Source organism: Balaenoptera borealis, assembly GCF_965194805.1.
Source record: "Balaenoptera borealis genome assembly, chromosome: 11".
NCBI classification, from domain to species: Eukaryota; Metazoa; Chordata; class Mammalia; order Artiodactyla; family Balaenopteridae; genus Balaenoptera; species Balaenoptera borealis.
Window position 1 is genome coordinate 31,072,530 of NC_138868.1, and position 27,708 is coordinate 31,100,237.

Genomic DNA, 27,708 nt, shown 5'->3' on the forward strand with positions numbered 1-27,708 from the left:
TGCTTGCTGGGCCCCACTGCCAGTGTTTTGGCTTAGTAGGTCCAGGTTAGAAACTGAGAATTTGCAACTCTAACAATTTCCTAGTAGATGCTGATGCTAATGGGCCACACTTTGAGAAACCTGCTCTAAGGATTAAATTCATTGAGCATTTATTCAACAAACATTTATTGAGTACGTACTGCGTGCTAGGGACTGTTCTAGGTATAGAAGGAGAAGCTGTGAACAAGACAAAGTCCCTGTCCTCATGAAGCTTACATTCTGTCAGGGGAGATAGACACTAAGTAAAGCTACAGAGGAATACTAACATTCAGTACTTTGAAGAAAAGGAAAGCATGTTAAAGTGATAGTGAGTGACTGGGTTTCACAGGGAAAGATATTTCAGATACAGCAGTCAGGGAAGGCATCTCTGAGGAGGTGATATTTGGTTAAAAAATGATAAGGGGGACTTCCCTGGCGGTCCAGTAGTTAAGACTCCGTGCTTCCACTGAAGGGAGCGAGGTTCGATCCGTGGTCAGGGAATTAAGATCCTGCATGCCACGGGGTGCAACCAAGAAAGTAAAAAAAAAAAAAGATAGGGAAGGGAAGAAAGCATTTGATCTAGGAGAATAGCACTCCTATAAGAGAGAACAACAAGTGCAAAGATCCCGAGGAAGAAATAGATTTGAAGACTTTCAGGGACAGAAACGGCCAGCGTGGCCCGAGCAGAGTGTGAGTCAAGGGAGAACGAGGAAGTGGAGACAGAGAAATAGGCAGCGGGTCCACGTCACACAGAGCCTGTAGGTCACTGCAGGCAGCTTGCATCTTGTCTGAAGAGCGATGGGCAGCACCTGCAGTGTTTTCAGTAGGTGAGTAGCACGAAGGTTAGCGCCTGAGTCTAAAATATTCCCAAAGAGCACCCTGGCTGCTGGACAAGACAGGAGAGGAAGTTAGGGGCTGCCGAGACCCTCCGGGTGAGGGACGAGGGGGGCTTGGCCTCAGGTGGTAGCAGAGGAAGAACTGAACAGTGATCAGATGCACATTATACTTTGTGAGTCAAGCTGAGGACTTGCTGTGGAGTTGCGCATAAGGCGAGGGAAAGAGGGAACTCAAGAATGGCTCCTGAAATTTTTGACTGGATTTAATAAAATATCCTCCATGAGAAAGTATCTGGCACAGAATAAGGGCTCGATATTCATCTATGTTTGTTTTTTTTTTTGGCGGGGGGAGGTCGCTGCGTTCGGTCTTCGTTGCTGCGTTCAGGCTTTCTCTAGTTGCGGCGAGCGGGGGCTTCTCTTCGTTGTGGTGCACGGGCTTCTCATTGCGGTGGCTTCTCTTGTTGCAGAGCACGGGCTCTAGGCACGTGGGCTTCAGTAGTTGTGGCTCGCGGGCTCCAGTAGTTGTGGCTCGCGGGCTCTAGAGCGCAGGCTCGGTAGTTGTGTGCCACAGGCTTAGTTGCTCTAAGGCATGTGGGATCTTCCTGAACCAGGGCTCGAACCCGTGTCCCCTGCATTGGCAGGCGGATTCTTAACCACTGCGCCACCAGGGAAGTCCCTCATCTATGTATTTTGGAATTGGGACATTTTCAGTTTGGAAATTCTAATGCTACCCAAAACAGCCATTCAGCCTGTGCACTGCACAACTTATGTAGACTGGGATATGAATGGAGTTGTGTAAAGTTGTTGCTCTGGGAAAGCTCTGACTTTCAGGACTCTGACTCTTTGTAAACGCTCTTCCTTAGAATTTTCAACCTTTCTGCAACCAAATATAACTCCAGTAAACTGAGTGGAGTGTCCAGTGTGAAGGCCACTGTGCCAGGGGTTGAGCATGTGTCACTCCTTTGGGAATATTCTAGAACTCAGGGGCTTACCTTTGGAGAGTGAGCTTGTAGCAAGGAAAAGAGTTATCACATCATCAGTGATCAATATTGATGTGGGAGCCTCCTTTCTTGACATTTCCCCAAGATTTCTTGCTCAATGACTGTGGGCCAGTTGCACCCCTTGATTATGGGGGTGGCTTCGAGTGCTTGTGACATGTGAGCTACTCAAGGACAGCCAGGCTGTAGGCCCATCCCCTCCCTGAGTGGGGCTGGCAAGCTTTTTACTACACCAGCAGAGACAAAGCACATGCATTCTGGGGGAGCCATCACATCTGGACTCTGGATCTCTCCAACTATCATCAAGAAAGAAACATGACATTAAAAAATTCGGTTGTGGCAGAGGTTGAGACACAGATGTAGAGAACGGACATATGGACACCAAGGGGGGAAAACTGCGGTGGGGTGGGGATGGGGTTGTGCTGAGTTGGGCTATTGGGATTGACATGTATACACTGATGTGTATAAAATTGATGCCTAATAAGAACCTGCAGTATAAAAAAACAAACAAACAAAACAACTAAAAAAAAAAAAATTCGGTTGTGTTTTTTAAGAAGTTTATTCTTGTTGTTTATAGCTTAGGAGATTCAGTTTGTGTTCGTTGTACCAAAATTATGAAGAAGGCAAAGTTTTTCCCCCTCAACTTCTGAAGCCTATCTTGCCTCCTGTGTCTGCTTCTGGCGTTTACTCCTGGATGCCCAGATCCCCATGAATGTCTACGTCAGTTCCCCATTCCTCTCTTCCCTGGACTTACCCAGCTGCCCATGCTCCACACCAGAATTCACCAACACCCATCCACATGTATTCATTCAGAAAGTATTCATAGATCACTCTACGTGTGTTTCACAAAGCACCCACTCTGGGTACTGCTCGTTTATAACCGCCAGTATTTTTTGAGTGCCTATTATTTGTCAGGCACTGAGCCAAATTCTTTCAGTAGATTATCTCATTTAATCCTCACAACAATCCTATGATTTTAGTACTCTGATTTTATTAGCCCCCTATACAAATGAGTATACCTGTGAGAAGGTGAAATAACGCCCAGGATCAGTCAGGAAGCTTATAGCAGGGTGGGATGCAAACCCAAACCTTTCAGATTCACAGCCCATGCTCTTAACCACTGCCATCTTGCCCTTCAAGGCAGAAGAAAACTAGCATTTATGGAGCACCCATTGTGCGACATGCCCTTTACAAATGCCATCTCATTTGATCCTCACAGCAACTCTTCAGGCTGAAAGGAAACAAGGGTCTCGGAAAGGGTAACAATCTTATGCAAGACCCACAGTGATTTTAGAAATGACTGAGCCAGGACACAAAACCAGATTTCCTAGATACCAGTGTTCATATGCTTTCCACAGCACCAAACAGCCCAACTTCATAGCTTCGTTGAGGAGCTATGGTATTTGAGGGTTTCTCTGAAGGTTGCATAGGAGAGGAACAGCCTCTGGATATAAAGAGCATCATGAACAGACCTGGCAGCTGGAGCAGCTCAGAGTACACACGGGTTCCCCTAATGCTCTAGTTTCTTGGGGTGGAAAGCCAAGGAGAGAACAACATCCTTACTTTTTACATTTTGTCTCCCCTCCTCCTTTGTTTGAAACCCTTCAATGAACCACCGTAATGCCATGGCTTGTATGATCTGTCCCCTGCCTGCTTCCCTTTCTTATGGGGTTTACTCAGTCACTCTGCTCCAGCCTCACTGGCCTCCCTTCTAATCCTCAGATGTGAGGCAAACGTGCTAACCACTACACTACGGAAATGCCTGCTAATCCTCAAATGGATCAGTTCTTTTGCACTTCAGAGACTTCTGTATTTACTCTGTGCTCCACCAGTAACTTTCTTTTACCTCATCCTCCTACAGCAAAGATCAGTGCAAATGTCACCTCCTCAGAGGCCTTCCTTGCCCCCATAGTTACTCTCAGTATGACATTCTGCTTAAGTGTTTCTTGAATAACTAAATCTATGCATCTTTGCCATGTGTCCTTGAATGTTTGCATTTCAAGAGAAAAAAACGTAGTGTTTGTTATCGGCCTTTTCCAAAACTGGCTTGTCTGCAGGTTGATCAGTCCTGCCCCAAATCAGCATTCAGCTGAACCTTCAGATACTTTCAAAGCAGCTTCTTGACATAAGAAGTTTTAAACTGAGCCTAATATTGATGCAAACCAAAAACCAAGTAACAAACCCTATTAGAAGAAGGTGATTGTGAGAGTTCAGGCTTTAAAAACTTGTCTTGATGGATTAGAAAGACAAAAGAACTCTTTGCCCTTTAACCTACAATTGATTTGTCCTGCCGACCTGAAATCATAGCCAATAACCCCAGTAGTCTGGAACAGGCCCCAGTGGTCCCATAAGGACAGATTTCACAGATCTGTGTGCTATAGGAGACAGACTTCTTTCCTGTATGGGGTTTACGTTACAACACACTCTAACATTCTCTGGCTTCTTTCATTTATTGCAAGTCTTCTCCTCATTTTTGAATTATGGAAGGAGAAGAAAGAGATTTTTTCTGTCCATAAAACAAAAAGCTTAAAACTATTAGCCATAGAATATCCCCCAACTTCTCAGGGCAATATTATTTTCCTATGAAATTATACACAGTATCAAGACTCTTTCATTTGAAAGTGACAGAGACCCAACTAAAAATGTCCTTAGCAAAAAAATGGAACTTACTTGTTTGTGTAACTCAGTGGTTCCCAAATATTTTGGTTCCAGAATCCTCTTACACTTAATTATTGATGATTCCCCAAGAGTTTTTGTTTATATGGGTTATATCTATCAATATTTACCATATTAGGAATTAATACTGAGAACCATTTTTAAATATGTATTAATGTATTCATTTTTTAAATAATTATAAACCCATTATATGTTTACAAAACAGCATATTTTTATTGAAAAATGGGAAAAATATTGAAAAATACCTATATTCCCCCCAAATAGAAAAGAGCCATATCATTTCATATTTTTATAAATCTCTTCAATGCCTGACTTAATGCAAGACAGCTACATTCTTGTATCTGCTTCTACATTCAATCCACTGCACTATCACATATAACTTAGCCCCTGAAACTCCACTGCACACTCCTGAGGGAATGAGAGTGAAAAAGACAAATAACATCTTACTATTATGAAAGTAGTTTTAAATTTGCAGACACCTGAAAGAGTCGTAGGGATCCCCAGTCTTGGGGATCCCCCAGCTCTACCCCTGAACCTTTTACATCAGTGTGTAACTAAGTTACACACTGATGTAAAAGGTTCAGGAGTAGATCTGGATTCAGGCTTGGCTGAATCCAAGTGCTCAGGAGATATCACTGAGAATCTGTCTCTGTCTTTTGGTTCTGCTTTGCTCTGTGTGACATGTGACATGTCACCTACTCAATGACAGCCAGGCGGAAGGCCCACCCCCTCCCTGAGTGGGGCTGATTCTCTCCCACCAGCAGTAAAGATGGTCACCAGCAGCACCAGGCTTATATCTGAGTGAATTAGCAACCCCAGGGCAAATACCACTTCTTTTCCCATAGAGCTAACAAAAGTCCTACTTCTGACTCTCACTGGACAAAGTTGGGTAATGTACCAATACTCCAAGAACAATGTCACGGCGAACTGGGAACAGAGTATGCTGAATGATCAGATCTGGATTGCTTACTCAGTCTGGAGCTGAGGGGGTGATTTAATACCCTCTGAACCACATGCACAGACAAGGATGGCTCCTCAAAAGAAAACAGAGTTGCTGTTACCATAAAAAGGAGATGAATGCTGGGCAGGCCAAAATAACAGAGGGCAATGGCACTCTTTGTTTCTAAGATGCTCAGCTACCATAATGAGAAAAAAAGTGTTCATATCTTCATCTACTCATTTTTTCATTCATTCAGCTCATATAGAGTACTTGCTCTGAACAAATCTTTGTGCTGGACATTAATAATAATCATAAAAATAATAACAGTAGCTAATGCTCATTGAGCACTCCTCTTTTTTAGGAGTTCTGCAGGTACTTAATCCTCACAACAACCTCTGAGGTAGGTACAACTTTTATCCCTAGGGACACAAAAATGAGAAAGCAGTGCCTATCCCCTAGAGGGGCTCACAGCTTTGGGGGCAAGTAAATGATTTCCAACCCAGAGGGAGAAGCTTTATGAGAGTGATACGAACACAGGGGCTGTGGATATACCCAGAGAAAGGAGGGACTAACTCTGACAGGGTTTGGAAAGGCTTCCTGGTGGAAGGAACAGTGTACGCAATAGCATGGAGGCTTGAAGACGTGTTCTAAATGAAGAATTCAGTGTGAAGGGAAATCAACACGACTCTCATCTTTTTCATCTTGATCTATGCCGGAACCATGCCGAACATTTTACATGCATCATCTCAGTTAGTTTCCCCGCATTGCATTGTATTAGCCCTTAGAGAGGAGACTGAGAATCCAAACAGCACAGCAAGTAAGGGAGTGAACCATGATTGAATCCAGGTCTTTCTAAAAAGTGGGGTATATGGGAAGAGAGAATGGACACCCAGGATTAGAGGGAGGCTGAAGGGACATTGTTCCCTTTACACAACTGCTAGCGAAAAATGAAGCTTCTAAGTATATGGCAACAGTATTTACCAAACCAGAGAAACCTGGTTATACACAGTTATATAGCTTGACAGGGGATGTTTTTGGAAATGTTTGTGTTTTATTAACATTTTTAAAAGTGTTAAAAATGAATTCCCATTTAAGAAAACATATAACACAAATGCCAATATTGAAAAATATTAGATTACGTGAAATCCTAACAGTACTGGAAAATCTGGGCTATGTCTAAAGCAGACACATCGATATGTTAGCTTCCTCCCAGTTAAGGCTGGGAAATGTGCTGACTGGGGCCTCATGCTTACAAAAGAGTTCTCTCTCCCTACTTTAATTCAGGAAAGACAGAGTCAGGGGTAGTAGCAATTTTTGATCAACAATGAGAGTGGCTGTCTCTAGAAATTAAACTCAGAAGGAGTAAAGAAAGGGAATGTCTTAAAATTTTTGAACTAAATCCACCTTGGAAATATCCACCTCTCTACTTTGTCTATGGTGACTTGCAAAGAATATATATTTTGTTGTGATTATAATATGAATCCAATATAAAAGGCCAAGATATTTTATAGTAGGTTGACTGGTGATGAAGGCAGTTATAAATGACTAAGAAGTAACCAAGGTGGCTGAAATAAAAGATCTTTGAGAAAGGGTGGGCCACAGGGTAAAGGAGTAAGATCTCAAGTGGAAGGCTGGCTGGTTGGTTAAGGATTAACCCAAATTTGTACTTCATCCTAAAAGCCATGGCAAGTCATTGAGCTATTTTTAAAAACATGATATGAGTTATAGTCATGGAAATCCAGGGTGCCATGAGAGTTCATAGCTAACATTTCTAAACTGGATGAGGAAATCAGGGTAGGTCTCGCAGAGGAAGTGACATTGAGGTTGAGGACAAAAGAAGAGGAAGAGCTAACTGGCAAGAAGAGGATGACGTGTCCTAGGCAGAGAAAAAGGAAGAGGTCAGCACATTTGAGGAATCAAACAAAATCCAGAAACGGCTGAAGCGTGATTGTGGAGTGTGGGAGAGTGATGTAGCTAGAGAAACAAGCAGTGTGTAGACCGTGGAAGGCTTTGGAAGCTGATTTCAGAGTTTAGATTTAAGCATGAAAGCCTAGGACATTCACTGAAGGGGTTCGCCATGATCAAATTCATGTTTAAGGAAGATCATTCTGGCTACAATCTGGGGAAAGGGATGCTAGCCTCTGGTTGTGGTCCTTATGGCTGTAAATACATATTTCCATGGGATAGCTTCTCTCTGCATAAACTTACATAACTGGGAAAAAAAATCTTCCTTTCTCTGCTAATTTGCTTTTCTTGGTTGAAAAAGTGGAACATGGAATTAAAATAACATGGGGCCCTCAAAACTTCCAGGGGAGGAGACAAGATTGCGTGTGCACAGAAGATTTAATTGTATGATCAGGGCGCACTGGATCAGAGCAGAGATGGGCAAAGCTATCTAAAATTGAAAGGACTCTGGTCAGAGCAAACATTTGACTAAATGCAAAAACTTATCTAAGAAGAGAATTGTTCATCCTGGTAACACCAGGCAAAGGGAAATAACCAAGGCAAATCTTGGTGTTGTGATTCTAACCACCATCCAGGAGAGATAGAGTCTTGCCCAGTGGACTTTGGATAATATGACACCATTGCCAAATCATTCCTGTTGTGGAGACAACTGTGTATCAGATTGATGGTCTCAACCCTGACCGACCAAGAAAATCACATGTAGAGTTTTTAAGAAAAAAATACAAATGCCTGACCCTAATTTTAGGTCTGAGATGTTGAAAATTTCGTAAACTCCACTGGTCTCAGAGATATAGTCTGCGTGGAGAACCACCATTGTGTCAGGCAATCTTAGCCTGACGCTGGAATCAATTTAATCTCCTTTATTCTGATTCTGTGCTCCCATACAATTATCTGGTTATAATTTGGTTTCATAGGTAGGTCTTTGTACAGAGAAAGAATGTGCTGGTTCTTGCCATACAAGTGTTCCAGTTGAAAGGATTATTACATTTCTTCTCATGAACTGATAAACTGACAATGGCAATTTATACAGCAATCTTAAGACACCTAATTAATATGAAACTGCCTCTGAGAGAATAATACTTCTCTCTGGGTAATGGTTTCAGAAGCTGTAAGCCTTGAAGACCATCTAACTTCACCAAGATAATATCATCATTTGAACCTTTGCAGGGATCAGCTTGAAGGTATTACTGACTTTTCATTAACCTTAACACAAATGGTTTATCCCTCCACTCACCCCCCAGAAATGATCGGATAACAATATTTTAAACTCAAGTATATATAGTAGTAGTTTAGAAGCAAGAATCCAGGTACTGGGACATTGAACACATTCCTTAATGAGTCCCTTGGTTATACTTAAACTAAAAGCCCCACTTACCTTTAAAAATACTGTTTTCATGATCAAGGGAAAGTGTTCCCTGCAGTGTATTAAGCTGCTCAGGGGAGAGAGGGAAAATATTAGAACTTAAACGTGGAAATGAATATAAAAGACGCATCATAAATTTCACAGACCCAGCAGCAGGTACTAAAAGAGGTCTTTATTTTATTAAAATATTAAACGACTCTTCAATTGAGTAAGTGGGACTGAAGCTGAGCTTCAGTAGCTATTGTTCTGGCTTTACAACGGAGCACTACCCTTTTTAAATGTAAATGGAGGGTATCTTTTGTCATCAACAGAAGTTACAAGGAACAATGGAGAATGGAAGAAATGTCATGAAAGCAAATGCAAGAAAGCACAGAGGTGGATAATTCAGCTGCAACATCCTTGAAAACATGCCAAAAATCCTTATCTACTGAGGGAGCTCCAGTGGGGAATGAGAAATCACTTATCCCAGAGAGGAGGGCTCCTTGTTTTCCCGTGGAGATGGCATGGGGCCAGAGTAGCCATCCAGAGGAAAATGGAAGAATAGAGTTTACTAGAAGGAGGACCAGGTGAAAAGAGAGAGAGTTGTGAGTGAAAGGGAAAAAAACAATTGCTCGCTGTTTTCCACGGCCTCCTAAGGAAGGACAGCCCTTAGGCTGGGTGGGTGCCTCAGGGTCCCTGGGGATTCTGTAGGAGACACCCCCAGGAGATAAACGAAAAGCTGACACCTCTGCCCGGGCTCAGGTAGCAATAAGAAGCTGGGCCTCTTAACATTCCAGCAACCTGTGTACCCTTTACCACACAGCCCATGCCTGAGCCAAAAGGAATGTTCGCCCTGCAGCACCAATGTAGATAAACCCTCAATTTACCCGCATATTAGAAATAGAGAAATGAGATAAAGGAGAAGGCGCAGCATTGTTTGCTCAAATTGCATCTCTCCAGGCTGGTGATAGAGGTGGTGAATGAGTGTTTAAGCAAATGGGTTTGGGAATTAGAAAGCCCTGACTTTGTAGCCAGTTTTGTCAGTTATTTGTTGCATGATCTTGGATATGTTACTTAACCTCTCTGGGCTTCCTTTGTCTCATCTATTAAATCAGAAAATAATACCTTCTCCATAGGTGGTTATGAAAGTTAAATAAGATGCCTGATAAAAGGTTTGGCCCAGTGTTTGTCAGAGAGAGTCTTACCAGCAAATTAAATGGTATTAGGGCAAGAGAACATTTTGAACTGTTATCCACTACCTTCCCACTCCACTTTCACCTTCATCCCTCATTTCATTTCTTCACATGAACTCTGTGACCCTTCAGCACTGGCAACTACACAGGAGTTAACCCTTTTCTAAAACAAGGGTGTCAGCATGGAACCAGCGGAGAAAAGTAGAAAAGTGTTTGGCTCTTGAGTTTCAAGAACTGTGAAACAAGTATAAGTCAGAAAAAGATTTGTAAGTACAAATGATTTCTCTTGGTCTTTACTCTCCAGACCAAGTAAAGATTCTAGGACTAAGAAAAGAGATGATGATTGAGACAGACTGGGTTAGAACAGAATAAGGAGAGATGGCTGAACTCGACCAAAGTACCATCAGCCCAAAGGCACCACCAGCAGAGAACTGGGTCGGTGCCCTCAGGTGATTCACTCTCCATTCCTGTGATCCATGGGCACCAGCTAACCTGAGCACGTATATTAGTTTTCTTATCATCATCTGCTGGGGATCACCCACTGATAGCCTGCGTGTGCCCAATGATCACCCAGTGATGGTACAAAAGTGATCCACATTTGTTCCCTAAGATTTTGTTCATTCCTATCCAACCCACTTTGTGACTCTCCTTCAGTGACCAAAACACTCATTAGCCCAGGCAACTTGAAAGGACAATGGTGGTTCAAAAAGAAAAGTCCTCCATATCTAGCAAAGATGTTACTTGATAGAAATCAGGTGAAAAATCTCCCACTGAGCCAGAACATTTCCCATGTTACAATATCTGTTGTTATTTTGATCTGTACCCATAAATCCCCAGACAAATTATGACTGTCCTCCATGCCTAATTTAATCTCCAGAAGCAAAATTAACTTCAGTATTTTGTAACTGCAGGGAACTCCCACTAGCTAAAAAAATTGTGGTTCTATCTTCTGACCCCTTGAACCACACAGCTGAATGCAAAAAGGCCCATTTCCACAGCAGCAAAGTAATCAATTACTGTTCTAAGCCATGCCTGAAATGTCAATGAGTCTTAAAGAATTCTGAAGTTTACTTCTGCTCCTCTACTGGGCAAGGCTCCTACAGTGGCCTCTTCACACCTTGAAGTGACTGGAGAACTAAGGAAAAGCCACTGTCCCTAAATAAATCAGCTTTTTAAAAAGTCAGACAGGAAAGGGGCAGGGGAGGGCCCAAGAATTTTCTATGGAGACATGGAGGATAATTTTCCAAATTTCCAACTTATTCCTGAGAATTCAGGCAGCATGTGTTGCCCCTGGGGTTTGCTATACGTGAAACACTGGAAACATGAACAAACCAAAAAGAGGAGGTAGATATTCAGTGAAACAAAGCAAAGAGCAAGGTGTGAATTTTCCATGCAGAATGTACCCTAAGAATGATATGGGGTAAAGAAAGCATTTGTGAGTAATGCCTATGTGATAAGCAACTGTCATGGCAGTTTGGCTTGACTTCTTTCTTCCTTTCCTTGATGGAGCATAGTAAGAAGCGTCCACAGGGCAAATTTCAGAAGAGGCTGTATCTGAAGCCTTCCTCACCAAACTCCAGTACTGATGACAGTAATAGAGTACAGGAATATTAAACCCCTTGTAACACATGGTACGTTAAAACCTTTACCCTTCCCTTTCCTTAGCCATCATCTGACCATACCACTGTATTTTTCTCCACTTTTCTTCATTCTCCATTTTCAACTGACTGTAAAAGAAATTTGGGCTGCATTCTAGGGAAAATAAGAATGCTGATAAGTAATGTAGAGCATGAGTCACGAAGGCAGGAACCATGTCTGTCTTGCTCACTGCTAAACCCATGGTGCTGAGCCCAGTGTCTGGTTCACAGTAGATTCTTATTCATTCATTTATTCAGTCAGTCAGTCATTCCACAAGTGTTTATTGAGCACCACCTATGTGCAAGATACTGTTCCAAGAGCTTGAAATACAACAGGAAGCAAAACAGAGGAAGTCTCCGCTCTCATCAAGCTAGCTTTCTGATGGAGCAATTCAAACAATAAACAAATAAAGATATAAAGTGCCAATCACTGATAAATGCTTTAGAAGAAATAAATAAATGAAACAGAATAATGTGACAGGAGATGTCAGGGAAGTACAGGCAGTGAGGATATGGTACATATTGCTTGAGGTGGTCAAAAACCTCTCTGACAAAGTGTCCTTTCACCAAAGAACTGAAAGAGTCAGAGAGTGAGTCATGTGGTTGTCTAAAACAAGAGCATCCAGGCAAAGGAACAGCAAGTCCAAAGGTACCGAAGAGGGACTGTGTTTGCTGTGTTTAAAGAACTGTAAGGAAAGCAGCGTAGTTGGAACAAAATGAATGAGGGGGAGAGTGGAAGGAGATATAGTCAGAGAAGTAGTGGGAGCCTTGAGGAGGAAGAAGAAAATGTAGGGCCTTACAAGTTCTTTAAGGACCGAGTCATAATAAGTCTGTAAGAATATCAGTTGCTGTGCCAGATGAAGTTGGAAGCCCCTGGAGAGTTTTGATCAGAAGGGCAACATGACCTGACTTTGATTCTACAATGATCTCTCTGAGTGCTATGCTGAGGGATGGATACTAGAGACACACCACTGAAATGGGCCAGGGTGGGAGCAGGTAGGCGGATTAAGAGGCCGATGAAAAAACCCAGGTGAGAGGTAATGATGGCATGAACAAAGAGAATATGGGAGAGTGGCAGGAATTTGTCAGATTCTGGTTATATTTCAGTGATAAAGAGCTGAAAGGATTTGCTGATGGATTGGAAATGGGATGTGAGAGGAAGAGAGATTCTTACCCTGAGCAACTAGGAAAATAAAATTGCCATTGACAATGTGGGAAGACCATTCATGGGAGAAGCAGATTTTGGAGGTGAGGGCAGGATCTGTAGTGCAGGTTGGGGCATGTTAAATTTGAGCTGCTTATTAGATATCGAAGTGTCTATCAAGTAGGCAGTAGGATATATCAGGCTAGCGTTAAATGGAGGGGTCTGAGATGGAAGTATACATTTTAGAGTCAAATTATATAAAAGGTATTTAAAGTCATGAGACTTAGTCAACTGAAAACTGATTGTAAACAGAGAAAAACACCAAAAGCTAAAACCAGGAACTGAACCCCATAATTTAGAAGTCTGGGGGTGGAGAAAAAATTCAGCAAACTAAGACCAAGGAGTAGCCACTGAAATAAGAAAACCAAGAGAGAGAACTCCAAAATTAATTTTTATTGAAAATGAATGAATGAATGAGATCATGGATTTGGGAGCAAATACCAAGTCTTGGTCATCCTTGCATTTCTACTTACATATAGTCTTAAAAGGATAAATGTAATTATGAAGGCAAATAGTCCTAATAGTAATGTTTCAAAGTGAAACGATCCCAGGAAACACAGAGCACCAGTTTGTGGCCTCAATTTCCCATCTGAGGCTGTAAAGCATTCCAGTTAGGAATGCAGGCACAGGGACCGGGCTATGAGGGCTCTCATTCTAGCTCTATAACTCACTAATTGCATGACTTTGACCAAATTACTTAGCCTTTCACTGCCTCAGTTTCATCATCTGTAAGATGAGGACAATAACAGTATCTATCCCACAGGACTGTTAAAGATTAAGTGTTAAGACACATAAACTCTCTGAGCAGTCCCTGGCATTCAGGAAGCACTCAAATAACTATTATTATTATGTGGCACATGATAGGTGATCAGTGACTGATCCAAATTTGTTTTAAGCCAAGAATTCCCTCCAAAGAAAGAAAGCACTAGAACATAAAGTTATTGTGGGACAGCCCCATGGGGTCCAAAATTTTCTGCTTAGTTATATGCATGTCTATTTTATTTTTTAACAAAATTTTAACATACCCAGGACTCTTTTGCTAATGTAATATTTCTCTTTGTACTGTGTGCATACCCTCATCTTTTAAAAATCTCTTATGGGTACTAAGGAAAGTCCTCATGTCTTAGTTTGTTCCAGCTGCTAGAACAGCACAGCATAGATTGGGTGGCTTATAAACACAGAATTTTACTACAGTTATGGAGGCTGGGAAGTCCAAGATCAAGGCTGTAGCATATTTGGTGTGTTGCGAGAACCCACTTCCTAGTTCATGGACAGCCTTCTTTTCACTGTATCCTCAGATGGAGGAAAGGGTTGAGGGAGCCCTCTGGAGCCTCTGTTAGAAGGGCACTAGTCCCATTCACGAGGACTCCACCTTCATGACATAATCACATCCCAAAGGCCTCACCTCCAAATTTCACACTGTGGATTAGGTTTCAACACATAAATTTTGGGAAGACACAAGCATTCAGTCTATAGCACCTAGTTAAATTGAATGTCTTACTTTAAAAAGTAGTCTATGCTTTATTAACATATTGAGTAGACTTTCCTACAAAAGCCAATCTAACAAGAATCAGGTTTTGGTTTTTTTTCCATCAGGAAAGGAAAGAAAAATGAATATTTTTTTCTATGTCAAATGGAGGGGAGAAGAGATTCGTATTGTAATTTTAGTTTCCATATTCTTTCCATTCACTCTCACTGAGTGTTTTAATTTTGTTTTCCTACTCTGAATTGTTTTTCCTTGAAAAACCACTCCTTCCTACTTGTTCTGCTTCATCTCATACTCCAGTGAAGGAGTTCAATTGAAATTGCACCCTATTTCCCTTCATATGCGTGTGGTACACACAAAAAATTCTATACACAGTTGATCTCGTCAAACAAATCAATCAGAGGATGATGATTTTCTTTCAAAGTGATTTTTTTTGCTTTTCAAAAGAAGGTCCCAGTAGGATTTCCTTAAGTAGTTTTCATCTTCAGGACATTACTACCACAATCTATTGTTGAGAATTTGATCCAGCATATAGTAAATACTTAAGGAATATCTATTTTTATCAATGATGTGATCTACCTGATAACATAGGCATCTGTGTATATATCTGTCCCTCCCCTAGAGTCAGGATGGAAAATGGATTTTATTGCTTGTTCCAACTCAGATTGATTGGAAAGAGCTGCCTAGAGCATTGAATTTAAGAAGATTTTGAGGGACTTCCCTGGTGATCCAGTGGTGAAGACTCCGTGCTTCCACTGCAGGGAGCGTGGGTTTGATCTCTGGTCGGGGAACTAAGATCCTGCATTCCACATGCCATGCGGCTTGGCAAATAAATAAATAAAAATAAAAGGATTTTGAGACCAAATCCAGATTCAGACAGAAAGAGCACCATGATCGATTAGAAATGTCTGATGTGGGAGCAAGAAGGTATAGTGGCTGTCCATGTGCTTCCCAACCTTCACTAGCAGTAAATATCTTCAGAGAAAGATATCATGCATCTTTGAATCACTCAGAGAGCACAGCACAATTTATGGCCTGTGTAGACAGTGTATATTCATTAATTAAATTAAATAGAAGATTAGTGACTTTCAAGACTACTTGCAATAAACCAAGTATCTTCCTTATACGTATCTGGTACTTTTGTCACCCAACCAACACATTTATTGAGCATTTACCAGTTGGAAGAAGTCCCTCTATAGACAGTCAAATTCCCTCTCTCCCTCCTTGAAGAGATCAGAGTGTTCACTCACACACACACACACACACACACACACACACACACACACACAGAGGCACATGCACACACACCTCAATCATAAACCCATGATAAGAGAGATTTTGATTTTGCCTTGGTTTGCCTTGGTTGTAGGACACAGGCTCCCCAAGAACCCTTCTACAGTTACCGACCCTAAGTTCATGACCATCCATGAGCATTTTTGCCTGCTTCTTTTTGCTAAAGTCATGACAGTAGGAAAATAAAACACAGGTGAACAGGTCTGGCCTAGAAGTTGTATAAATATTAATACCATGTCACACTTCTGACTGCAGTCTCCTAAATTAAAGGGTAATATTGATAGTCCTTTAACTAAACCAGATCATAATCACTAAAAAAGTATATATAATCCAAAGATTTTCTAACCATCAATAAAATGGTCACAAAATTAGGAGAATTTTGACTGATTATAATAATGATGATAAATTTAAGGTCATAAAGACAATCTGGCCTTTTAGCAGGAAGCTTCCCATCTTGGGTGACGTGCTGAGCAATGCAAGAAACTCCAAGGCAAGATCAATAATCATGTGGGAAATCTTACAGGCAACACATGGCATGCTTTGGGTAGCAACTTAAATGTTTTCTCAGTTTCACCCAAATATACTATTATGGAGCTGGGTCACAAGGAGAAACTTCTGTGGGTTTGTAAATACTCTAAAATCGCAAGCAAAACTCGGAAAATGGGTGCATTTTTCTAAAAAGAAATTCCAGAAAAAGTCCAAACAGAGTTAAGAAGACCTCCTACGGGGACTTTACTTTGTAATTCATGATCAGCACCCCTTTCCTCTTTCCATGCCCCATCTTCATTCATCTGAACTCCAGATACATTTTGTGAAATTGTTAGTTCTTCCAAGATATATACTATCCATGTCAAGGAGGAGACGGGTAACAGGGTCACATCTGGTACAGTGATCTTTTCATTACCCATACTTAGCCAAAGGAAGTGCTCAGTAAACATTTGACGATGGAAGGGATGAACCATCTATTTATAACAGTGGAGTCATTGAGCTGTTAAGTAAGATTATTATAGGCCTCGAGTTAGGGTTTGATTTGGTGTCACTGTGTTCACAACTTGACTTTTTTAAGAGCTACAGATGAAGAAAGAAACTCATTCTAATCCTGAATTTAAATATTACAATAGATAGCAATTAGCACAGACACCAAAGAGGTAGAGAAAATTTCATCATTAAGAGGATAAGGATGTTATTATTATAACCAAAGAAAGATGATCAGATGCAAACCTATTACAGCAGCTGCTAATAAAATAAAGCTTCATAAAATGGGTTAAATTACCGCCTTAATATTAAACAAATGATTTTACAGATGTATCTTGATGGAACTGAATATGAGGGCAAGCCATGGCACATTACTTCCCCTGTTTCTGCATTCCATGATGAAGCCAGAAAATAAACCAATAAATGTAATCATGATCATAGCGATATTTATGGAGCCACTGCAGTTTCCAGTACCTTTCACACGTTCTCATTCCTTTATTAGATTAGAAGGTATTCAGGTTATGTTCAGGGTGTTTAAGACACAAATGTAGGGCTTCCCTGGTGGCGCAGTGGTTGAGAATCTGCCTGCTAATGCAGGGGACACGGGTTCGAGCCCTGGTCTGGGAAGATCCCACATGCCGCGGAGCAACTAGGCCCGTGAGCCACAACTACTGAGCCTGCGCGTCTGGAGCCTGTGCTCCGCAGCAAGAGAGGCCACGATAGTGAGAGGCCCGCGCACCGCGATGAAGAGTGGCCCCCGCTTGCCGCAACTAGAGAAAGCCCTAGCACAGAAACAAAGACCAATATAGCAATCAATCAATCAATCAATAAAAAATAAATAAATAAATCTTTAAGGAAAAAAAAAAAAAAAAGACACAAATGTATAACGCACTGGAATCTACAGTTGTTTTATTAACGAGGTAACACATGTGACCCCTGGCAATTTTTAGAGGCAAGTCCATGCCTCTATCAGAAGGGAAGTTCAAATTCTCTTCGCATTTCATTCTCCTCCCATAAACACATGGATCAGTCACTGTGAAGGAATTTTCATGTCTCAGTGTCGTTCTTTAACAAATAATAAGGTTGTAAAATAGCCCTATATAGTATGTAGGCACACCTTTCATCCATGGTAATTACCTGAAGTCATACAATGTCTTAATGGGTCAAAAGTATTGTTAAACCTCAGCAAAACTACATAGTTCTTCAAAAGAAAGAGCAAAATGGCTTACAAATGAGGTGACATCTCTGTTTAACACCCAAGGACAGCAGTGCAAAATAATTTGAGATGGGAAGCAAAGCCTACCTTATCCAATTGAACAGTGCAGGGGAACTTGAAGTTGTCAGAACGCAATTATCCCTGCTGGAACTTGGGCAGGCCAGCATCTGACACTTCCAAGCAATTCCGTAGGCCTTTTTAATGAACATGAGCTCTCCAGATTGGATTTCACCTCAATTCAAGGTATAAAGCCTACACTCTGAGAATAGAGAGTGCAGAGATGTTAATTAGTTCACTGCTGTCAGGTTCAGAATTGCCCTCCTGGAGATCAATAGGTCTAAGGCTGTCATTTCACAGAAGGAAACTGAGGCCAGGTGAACATCACACAATAAAGAAATGAGTAACTTTGCTTTTTTTTGTTCCTTTTTGTGTCCCTGAGTCCGCAGTTTCCTCAATTCAATTTAATTCAACAACTATTTATTAACTCCTCCTCTGTGCCAGATCTCTTGCTGGGGTCCTAGGAATTTATAGGGGTAAAGGAAACCTAGTTTCTGCTTTCTAAAAGCTGCTGCTCTGGGTGGAGGGACAGACATGGACACAAGTAATTCTCTCAGAAGGCAGAGTGTGCTATGGGCTAAAGGACAGATAGGACCATGGGAATATGCCAGTGGGAAAGAGTTCCTTCTCTGGAGGAATGTGGGAGAAGTTCCTGGGGAGGGCCTGCCTTGCTCTACTTTCAAAACCCCACCTAACTTCCCAGGGGGTTTGCCCTCCTGATCAGTCTCTGCTCTGCCATTTCTCAGACCCAAGCATTCATTCAAAACTTCTCTGGAGTTCATTCTCTTGGGCTTTCCTGGATTTTGACCTGGGGACAGGGATGGATCCATGTTTGGTGGGACCTAAAGGATATACAATTTGGGGGCTCTCTTTAAGAAAGAATACAGTGTTACGAACACAACATTGTGCCCAAGGGTGAATATATTTGAATAAGAAAAGAGATCACAACAAATTGTTGAAGGCTTAGGAGTGGAATCCCTTTTTTCTTGGGTCTTATTGTCAATTTGCCAGAATTGCTTACCTAGAGATACTTCCTACCACCCCACCATGCCACCTCCAGCACACACAGCTCCAAGAAACCCCTATCTCTCTCCAAGAGTCCACTAGCTTCACAATAAATCTGCCTTTGCTTGGAGAGATGACTGGCTCGAGGTCACACAGTGACTAACTGGTCAATCCAGGACTAGAACCGGGTTGCTTGAGTGAAAAGAGCACAGACCTTGAAGTCACACAGACCTGGTTTCAACCTTGCCTCAGGCACTAACTAGCTGCACGCCTCCGTGCAAGTCACTTCTAGGTTTGCCCTTTCCCCTCTAGTAAATGGGAATACGAATCTTAAGCACATAGGGCTGGTAACTATTCTAATTGCCTAGCATCATTCCTTACTTGAAACAATAAATGCTCAATAAATGGTAACCATCACAAAGACTACTTCTTTTCCTCAGTAATCCTCTATTCTTCCTAGGTAATAGAATTCCTAAATTTTAAACAGGCACCTAGGTATCCTGAATCAAGTCTTCATTTGCCAGCCTATGATGTTATCAGATAGATTTGGCCACATGATGAAAGTTTAGCCAATGAAGCATAAGCAAAAGCAGTGTGTCCAACTTCTGGGAAATCTCCTTAAAGAGATGGCATATTCCCTTCTCCAAGCATTCCTTTTTTCCTGGTGGTGGAGAAGAAGCGTCCAAATTATACCCTGAGGTGATGCTGAGAATGGGGCCACCCATATAGGATTTTGCTATATCCTATTAGTCAAGGCAGTCACAGAGCCTACCAGGATTTGGGGGAGGAGCACATAGATCCCACCTCTTGATGGCAGAAGTGTCAAAGTATTTGCAGTCATCTTCAATCGACCCCAATACTAAACCTGTTGAAGGAACTTTCACAGAACTAGGAAGGCAGATAATATGGCAGTTTGAAATATGTATTCGTTTTCTAGGGCTGCCATAACAAAATAGCACAAACTGTGTGGCATTAACAACAGAAATTTATTTTCTCACAGTTCTGGAAGCTGGAAGGCCAAAACCAAGGTGCCAGCAGGGTTGGTTTCCTCTGAGGTCTCTCTCCTTGGAGTGCACATGGCCACCCTCTTGCTTTGTCCTTACATGGTCTTTCCTCGGTACACATGCATCCCTGTTGTCTCTTTCTTCTTATAAAAACATCAGTCGTATTGGATTAGAGCTCCATCCTAACATCCTCATTTACTTTAATCACAACTTTAAAGACCCAATCTCCAAATATGGTTACATCTGAGGTACTAAGGATCAGGACTTCAAAAGATGAATTTGAGGAGATGTAATTCAGCTCAAATGTAATTCAGTTTGACATAACAAATGTCAAATCTAATGCCATTATATAAGTAGAAAAACTGAGGCCCAGAGAGAGAAAATGATTTGCCAAAGTCAGACAATACAGTGAGTAATAGAGTAGGAATGAGAGTTCTTTCCAGTGCAGCCCTTTTCCAAGACTTGTGTCCTGCCTTACAGAGGGCAGGAAACAGAGGCAGAGGAACCAAGAAAGGCCCAGTATGGGGGCCAGAGATTCCTCTTTTTCTCTTGAAATTCCAGGCTTTTCACAATTATTTTATTCAGACCCAGATCTCTGGCCTGCTCATTCTTTTTTCTATTTCTTGGCTGACATTTCTGGCGTTCAGGTCACTATTTAGATTCTGAATCACAGTAATATTGGAGAATAAGATGTCCTTGTTTCTGCCTTAACATAGATCTGTCAAGACTTTGGGAACATCTCCTCAGTGATTTGCAAACTCAGACCCATTCTGGGACTCTGAGTCATCGCATTAGTCCCCCCTAATTTGCAGTGTATACCCCATCTTTGATTTGTAGTTCTTGGGTTTCAAGAATAACCTCCATTGTAGAAAGGAGTTGGCCTATGTTCTGTCGAGGCTTCTTCTAGGATGCATCTGCTACCTTCTAGGATGGAGAAGGGGGAAGGGGAGACTCCAGATGTGGTTTAAGCCTTCCTGGAAGGTAGGACAATTGGTATTCCATGTTCTCCTCCCGGTCTCACTTTGCATTCCAATCTAGGTTTCTATGTTACATGAGGTTAGAAAACTAGTCTTCCCAGAGGTAAAAGGATCAGTTTAATTTCAATTCATGTAACAAAATTATATTAAGCTTCAATTATATACCAGCCACTGTGTGTTGGGGGGGCGGGGGAGGGAGGGGACAGTATAGTTAATTGAGACTGGCTTGTCACAATATTCTAACAGAAAGTAAGCTACAATTAAAAACAATAATTAGGGACTTCCCTGGTGGCACAGTGGTTAAGAATCCGCCTGCCAATGCAGGGGACATGGGTTCAAGCCCTGGTCTGGGAAGATCCCACATGCCGCCGAGCAACTAAGCTCGTGAGCCACAACTACTGAGCTTGTGCTCTAGAGCCCACAAGCCACAACTACTGAGCCCTCATGCCACAACTATTGGAGCCCTTTCACCTAGAGCCTGTGCTCCGCAACAAGAGAAGTCACCACAATGAGAAGCCCGTGCACCGCAACGAAGAGTAGCCCCTGCTCGCCGCAACCAGAGAAAGCCCGCGCGCAGCAACAAAGACCCAACGCAGCCAAAAATAAATAAATAAATTTATTTTTAAAAAAGAGAAAGTGACCACCTAGAGGGGTGGGATAGAGAGGGTGGGAGGGAGACACAAGAAGGAGGAGATATGGGGATATATATATATATCTGTATAGCTGATTCACTTTGTTATAAAGCAGAAACTAACACACCATTGTAAAGCAATTATACTCCAATAACGATGTTTAAAAAAAAAAAAAGAGAGAGAGAGAGATAATAGCATCATATATTTCCAAGGAGAAGCTAGGGAGAACTGCCTCCTTCTCCCACCTGATTACCTGAACTACTGACCATTCACAGCGGCTCGAGATCACTTAAAGCAGTGGACCTAGAGCAATTCCCCCCACGTGGGTTGTCTTATTGAAAAGACAGAGGACTAGAGTTCTGAGTTAACTCATTGTATGACTAATATTTTCCGAATAGTTCATTGGGGAATTTTCAAAGTTTCTGTTAAGTGTATATATTCCAGTACCAAATAGACAAAGCTGCATGATTATCAACTCAATGAGTTCTATATTCCCCTGCTACAAAATGATGGGGGGACTTCCCTGGTGGTGCAGTGGTTGAGAACCTGCCTGTCAATGCAGGGGACACGGGTTTGAGCCCTGGTCCGGGAAGATCCCACATGCCGCGGAGCAACTAAGCCCGTGCGCCAAAACTACTGAGCCTGCACTCTAGAGCCTGTGAGCCACAACTACTGAAGCCCACGCGCCTAGAGCCCTGCTCCGCAACAACAGAAGCTACCGCAATGAGAAGCCCTCGCACCGCAACGAAGATAAGCCCCCACTTACCGTGCAACTAGAGAAAGCCCGTGTGCAGCAACGAAGGCCCAACACAGCCAAAAATAAATAAATGAATGAATGAATTAATTAATTAAAATGATGGGACTGACCAGAGTGGCTTGCAAGTACTTCCATCTCTGAACTTCAGGGATCAGATGAAGATGTTAGGATCTCATATGCAAAGTCCTGGACAATGCTTTTCTATCAACTGAAAAAGAGAATGTTTTCCAGGATTGATGCAAAAAAAAAAAAAAGTAACTTAGAGGAAGAGTCCTGCATATTGTAATTGATGATTTACATTTTTTGCTGAACTTATGGAACCATTTGGGGATGAAGAGGAAGCAGAAATATGTTACAGAAGCAAAGTCCTTGAGCCTGGGGAGTGTTAGTAAAGTTCATCATGTGCTATGAGTGCAGGGCTTCTATAGGATTAATCAATGCCCATTTGAAAATGTTCTCAATGAAGAAAGAGATAAGATGCCTCCTTGCCGCCTCATTTTGTATCTCTCACTTATTTCCTGATCTAAATCCAGTGTTTACCACTCCTTTTGTGACTAGTGGAATTTTGCCAATAGGAACACTGCTAACTGAAGGCCTTTAGAAAAGCTAGAGCCATTCTTCTGGCCTTCATTCCTTGCCAGAATCCTTCTACTCTTGTTTCCATAAGGTACTCTTGTCGCATCCTATTACTTCCACTAGTTTCAGAATGATAGCACCTCAGTGAGGTACCATCTTTCCTCTCCTTACAAAAGAAAACAGACCCAGTTTCTTTAACCTTTCAGCAGAAGCAAATTCCCCAAATCCCTCTGTCATTCTGGTTGCCTTCTGCTATGCCTTCTCTAGTTCCAAAATATCCTATTTATAGAAAGAAACCCAGAATGAGCTCAGGACTCATAATATGACCTAACCAATCCTCTTTACATGACTAGAATAATTTTCTCTGACTCTTTTTCAGTTTTGCAATGTGCCCAATATATTCCAAGCTCATTCTCTTTTCTTTTATTCCAATACATATGAAATGACAAACATTCAAACTATGGCAGTGTTACTGATGAGAGGTTGATGCCCATTGTATTCAGGAACTTTCTGGAATTAATGGGTTGAAAAGTAAGCTAGAGTTTGTGATTCGTGTAACATTAGGGTGAAAGGAACAGGTCTCTTCCTTGAATTATTTTTTGTTATTTGGCATTCACTTCAGTTAATAAAGAGATTAGCTAGTCTTCAGTGAAGCCATAATGGAGACAATACCATAGGCTGAAGCAGCATTCGCGAAGAACAGTCCAACCTGGGAATTTGTTAAAAATGCCAAATCTTGGTCCCCACCCTAGACTCAGAATCCACTTTTAACAAACTGCCCAGGAGATTCATGTGCACGTTAATTATGAGAAGCATGGTTTTGCACCTGTGAAAGTTTCCCTCCAGATGTTCTAGGCAGATTTGATCTGAAACATACCTTGTTAGGCCCTATCACAATATAGACACTTTTACTAGTTTTCACTTGCCTTTCCATGATCCCAAGTTATGTGACACCCTGGGGATTTGCTTTCTCTTTTTATTCACTTTGTAATATGATCTTACATTTAGCTCAGTATATTTTGCTCATAAGCCCTGACCTGACATGTTCTTGACCTGTCTTAATCCCCTATCAACTTTTCGTATTAACAACATCACTTCTCTACTTGCCACCCAGACTTCCTTTTATTCATTTCTTGTCTGTAAGATGGTTTAGACAGAGTCATTCAGTTCTTCCTCAATATTCCACGTGGTCTTGCTTCAGCCTCATTATAGGGTTGTCTGGTTTTCCTGAAATTGAGTTAAGTCATATCCAGATCTTCTGTCTCATGCTATTTGTCAGACTCAGGAATGCACAGAGGTTATTGCAACTAAATCATAACTTTTCGAAGCCTTTCTCTTGCTTGCTTCTTTTTGATGCTCTGATTGTTTCCTTTCTAACTAAACTAGGTTTGTAGATGGAAGATTCCTTGAGTTCTTTTTAGATATGAGCTCAACACCAGGTTCTTGGCAATTGTTGCCTATTCTTGTTTTCAGAAAGCTTTCCAATTTGTGCATCGTGATTCTTTGCTTCTCCTTCTATTGCCTGTGGAGAACCATTATAGATCAGGAAGTGACTAAGAGAGCCAATCTTTCTTCCTACCTGGTCAGAATCACTTCTTATATCATAAGCAGAACTCTTCTGCTACCTTTTTTGTTTTGCTTTTTTTTTTTCCTAAGCCTCCAAGACAGCAATTTTGTCACCCTCTGAAGCCTTTCTGTGAACACTTTTCTTCATTGATTATAACAACTGATCCTTAGCTCGGAGAAGGTAACTGTTGACCTCTTGGCAATAATTAAGCATGTGCTCTTCAACTGTATCATCTTCACCTGACTCAGTGACTTCACAGATTAGATCTTGGGTCCATTAGACTCTGAGATTCTTTAGGGTAGGGAATTCTTTTTTTTTTTTTTTTAATTTTTATTTATTTATTTATTTATGGCTGTGTTGGGTCTTCGTTTCTGTGCGAGGGCTTTCTCTAGTTGCGGCAAGCGGGGGCCACTCTTCATCGCGGTGCGCGGGCCTCTCACTATCGCGGCCTCTCTTGTTGCGGAGCACAGGCTCCAGACGCACAGGCTCAGTAATTGTGGCTCACGGGCCTAGTTGCTCCGCGGCATGTGGGATCTTCCCAGATGAGGGCTCGAACCCGTGTCCCCTGCATTGGCAGGCAGATTCTCAACCACTGCGCCACCAGGGAAGCCCCGGGAAATCTTAATATATGGATCATCAGCCCCTATCAAAGTGTCTGGCATAGAGCAAGTACTGAAGGGGAAGGAGAGGAAATAAAAGTAAGGGGGAAGGAAGGAAATAATCTATCCAACACAAGGTGAGATGGAGAGCTTGGCAGTTAAGTACAAACAAATAGATTTGGGGAAAAAAGTTGGGAGGAAAGAATGAGGTACTATCTCATCCATTCTGCCTTGACATGGGGGAGGGAGTACCCAAACCATTCTTTTCAATGTGACTTGCTGAATTTCCTTTCAGAAATTAAGAGAGAGGAGACTGTCTCAAGAGATATTCCAAGCATCTGTTAGTTCCCTAAACAAAAAGAGTCCTTTTTCATTTCTGATTTTGTAGACTCCTGTTTTGTTTCCTCTCTCCCATTAATTCTGAGACTCTTGACACATCTACTTAATGATAGTTTTGTGCCTCCTAGTCTTGATAAGCCCCTTCTTATTAATTTTTGTACCCCTTGTTCATAAAGGTACAGGCAGAGGATAAACTTTATGACTATGGCTTTGGTAGAAAACTGCATGTGAACATCAAACAATTCACCAATAAAGAACAGTACTGGTGGTTTGAAAGCCAAAATCCTTCCTTCTAGGTTGTATTAATACACTTTGCTTTAAATTTGGCTACATTGTTACATGGTAATCTTTAAGGAACGAGCTTTGTTTACTGGTCAGTTTGAAATATTCTTACCATTACTAAAAATGAATGGGGTCAGATGAACCTAGACAGGTGTGATATTCATATCATAGCTGACTAGGTTCTTGTGGAGAAAATGAGATGGCCTCCGGAATAAGTGCTCCTGAGATTAAAACTGTGGCAGGTTCAGTGCTTGGCATCTATCTTAACAAATTAAATGACTGCAACCTTCGCTTATATTAGAAACTGGATTTCTGCAGATGGAAAAAAAGAAAATATGTAAGTGAGTGGATGGAGATTAAAAGCTGGAAAGCTGATAACAAACCAAGAGAAGAGAATTCTTCTTCAGATCACTGAGAAATCAAGAGAGGAAAATATATGTATGTCAGACACCATCTCTTCACTCCTCTCCTCAACTCTCTACAGCAACTCTCGTTACATGACAACTCTTGTCCCTCATCTTGGTCCGTGAGTTGTAGGTTTTAGTAATGATTCCAAGAAAGAAGGACAGTGGTCAAAAATATTCCTTGGGAAATATTTTCAGCACAATCACGTATTGTCTAAATCATTTCAAACTAATCAATTGTTCATGTTTTGAATCCCCAGGCACCCGAGCTAACAATTTAGGGTATCCCACCATAAAACATGACATTAATTTTCAGAATAAGGATCCATCAGAGAGGTAACTAATAGTCTCTATACAGACCACAACTACTGAGGAAAAAGCCATATAAATATATCACATAGATGACGGTGGGGGGTAATTATGTCCGTAGAGTAATCATCTCCCTGTGTTATTTCAAGAGTTCAGATCTGTACTGGAGACACTGAATACTTAATTAAAGCATTATGAATTGCATCCTCAGGAAACCAGTTTTGTCCACAAAACCTGTACCCCAAGACCTCTGAGGATGGTATGTGCCAGCTGTTCCAGTCTTAGGGCAGCATCTGCTGGCTAATTCATGGATCGACAAAAAGTGGCAATTTGTGGACAATCTGAGCAGTCCTTTTAGTTGGAGGGAACTGTTGTGTTGGTGACTGTGGAGGTGTCTGGCATCCTTTTATGATGACCTATCTCAGGTCTCTAGGAGCCTGGCAAGTCTAGAAGTGTCCCTAATGAGGTCTGATAAGCATTTGAATACTACATGTATTTTGGCTGGAGCCTAGGATAAGCTAGGTTGGCTCTGGAAACATCTCTAGAGTGATATCAACTCAACACTGGACTTACAGTAATGATAACCCGGTACCAATGGAGATTCCAATGAACAGAAGTCCATATACAGAATTAGGAAGTAAAGCCTGTTTCCCATAAGGAAGGCATTTCTGGAATAGGAGGGGGAGGGGAGCAGGACCCTGAAGCAGCCACTAAATGCCAATATTCTCTTGCTTCTAATCATCCTATCGTGTAACTGAGGTTTACACACCTAAGGAAGCACGATTGTCATTCAGATACAGCACTTTTGATCGGCATAAAGAAACTGGAAATTGGAAAGGGCTGGATGGTCTGAAACTTAAGGGCTGTCCACCATCTTCTGCAGCATCTCTCTGCCTCATCCCTGCAGTCAGTAGCGCCGCGGCCAAGGCCTGTGACGCCGTTGGTGGGCTCCCCTTCGTGGGAACTCTGGGTGGAGAGTAAAATCTTGCTGTTGGTGCCAAAACGACGAAACCTGAAATGCGTCTGGGGACTTTCCAGGGCACTTGCGCTCCTCAGAGCGACCGGCATCTCCATAACAACTGGTTTACATTCGTCTTCCGTTCCTCTGCTCGGCTGTGGAGGCGCCGGGTGGGGGTAGGCAAAGGGCGGCTTCAGTGGAAAGCTACTTTGGGTTAGCGCCTCCCTAGGCTGGGGGGACGTTGCCAACGACCAGGTTACACAGCTGGTCGCCTGCGATTTCTCGAGCTCTCCCCAGGTCTCCAGCAGGGAGCGACGCCCCTCTGCCACCTCTCCCTCCTTTACCTTTATTTTACACACGGGGGACGAGGGAGGTGCGGGTGAGGGGGTGGGGAGGTGGTTTGTTGTCTCGTGCTTTTTTCTTCTCCTTGAAGTTCATTCTCTCCCTTCCAAGTTACTTTCCG

The 27,708-nt window shown here is 42.0% G+C and overlaps 1 long non-coding RNA gene across 1 annotated transcript; it reads right to left on the reverse strand.

Annotated features, from left to right (window-relative positions):
• Window positions 1-5,182: 5,182 nt before the first annotated feature.
• Window positions 5,183-27,700, reverse strand: LOC309606670. Its single transcript, XR_014231996.1, has 2 exons — window positions 17,456-27,700; window positions 5,183-17,121 (listed from the first exon to the last, which is right to left on the reverse strand). It is a non-coding gene; the product is annotated as an uncharacterized lncRNA (long non-coding RNA).
• Between the last annotated feature and the right edge of the window lie 8 nt (window positions 27,701-27,708).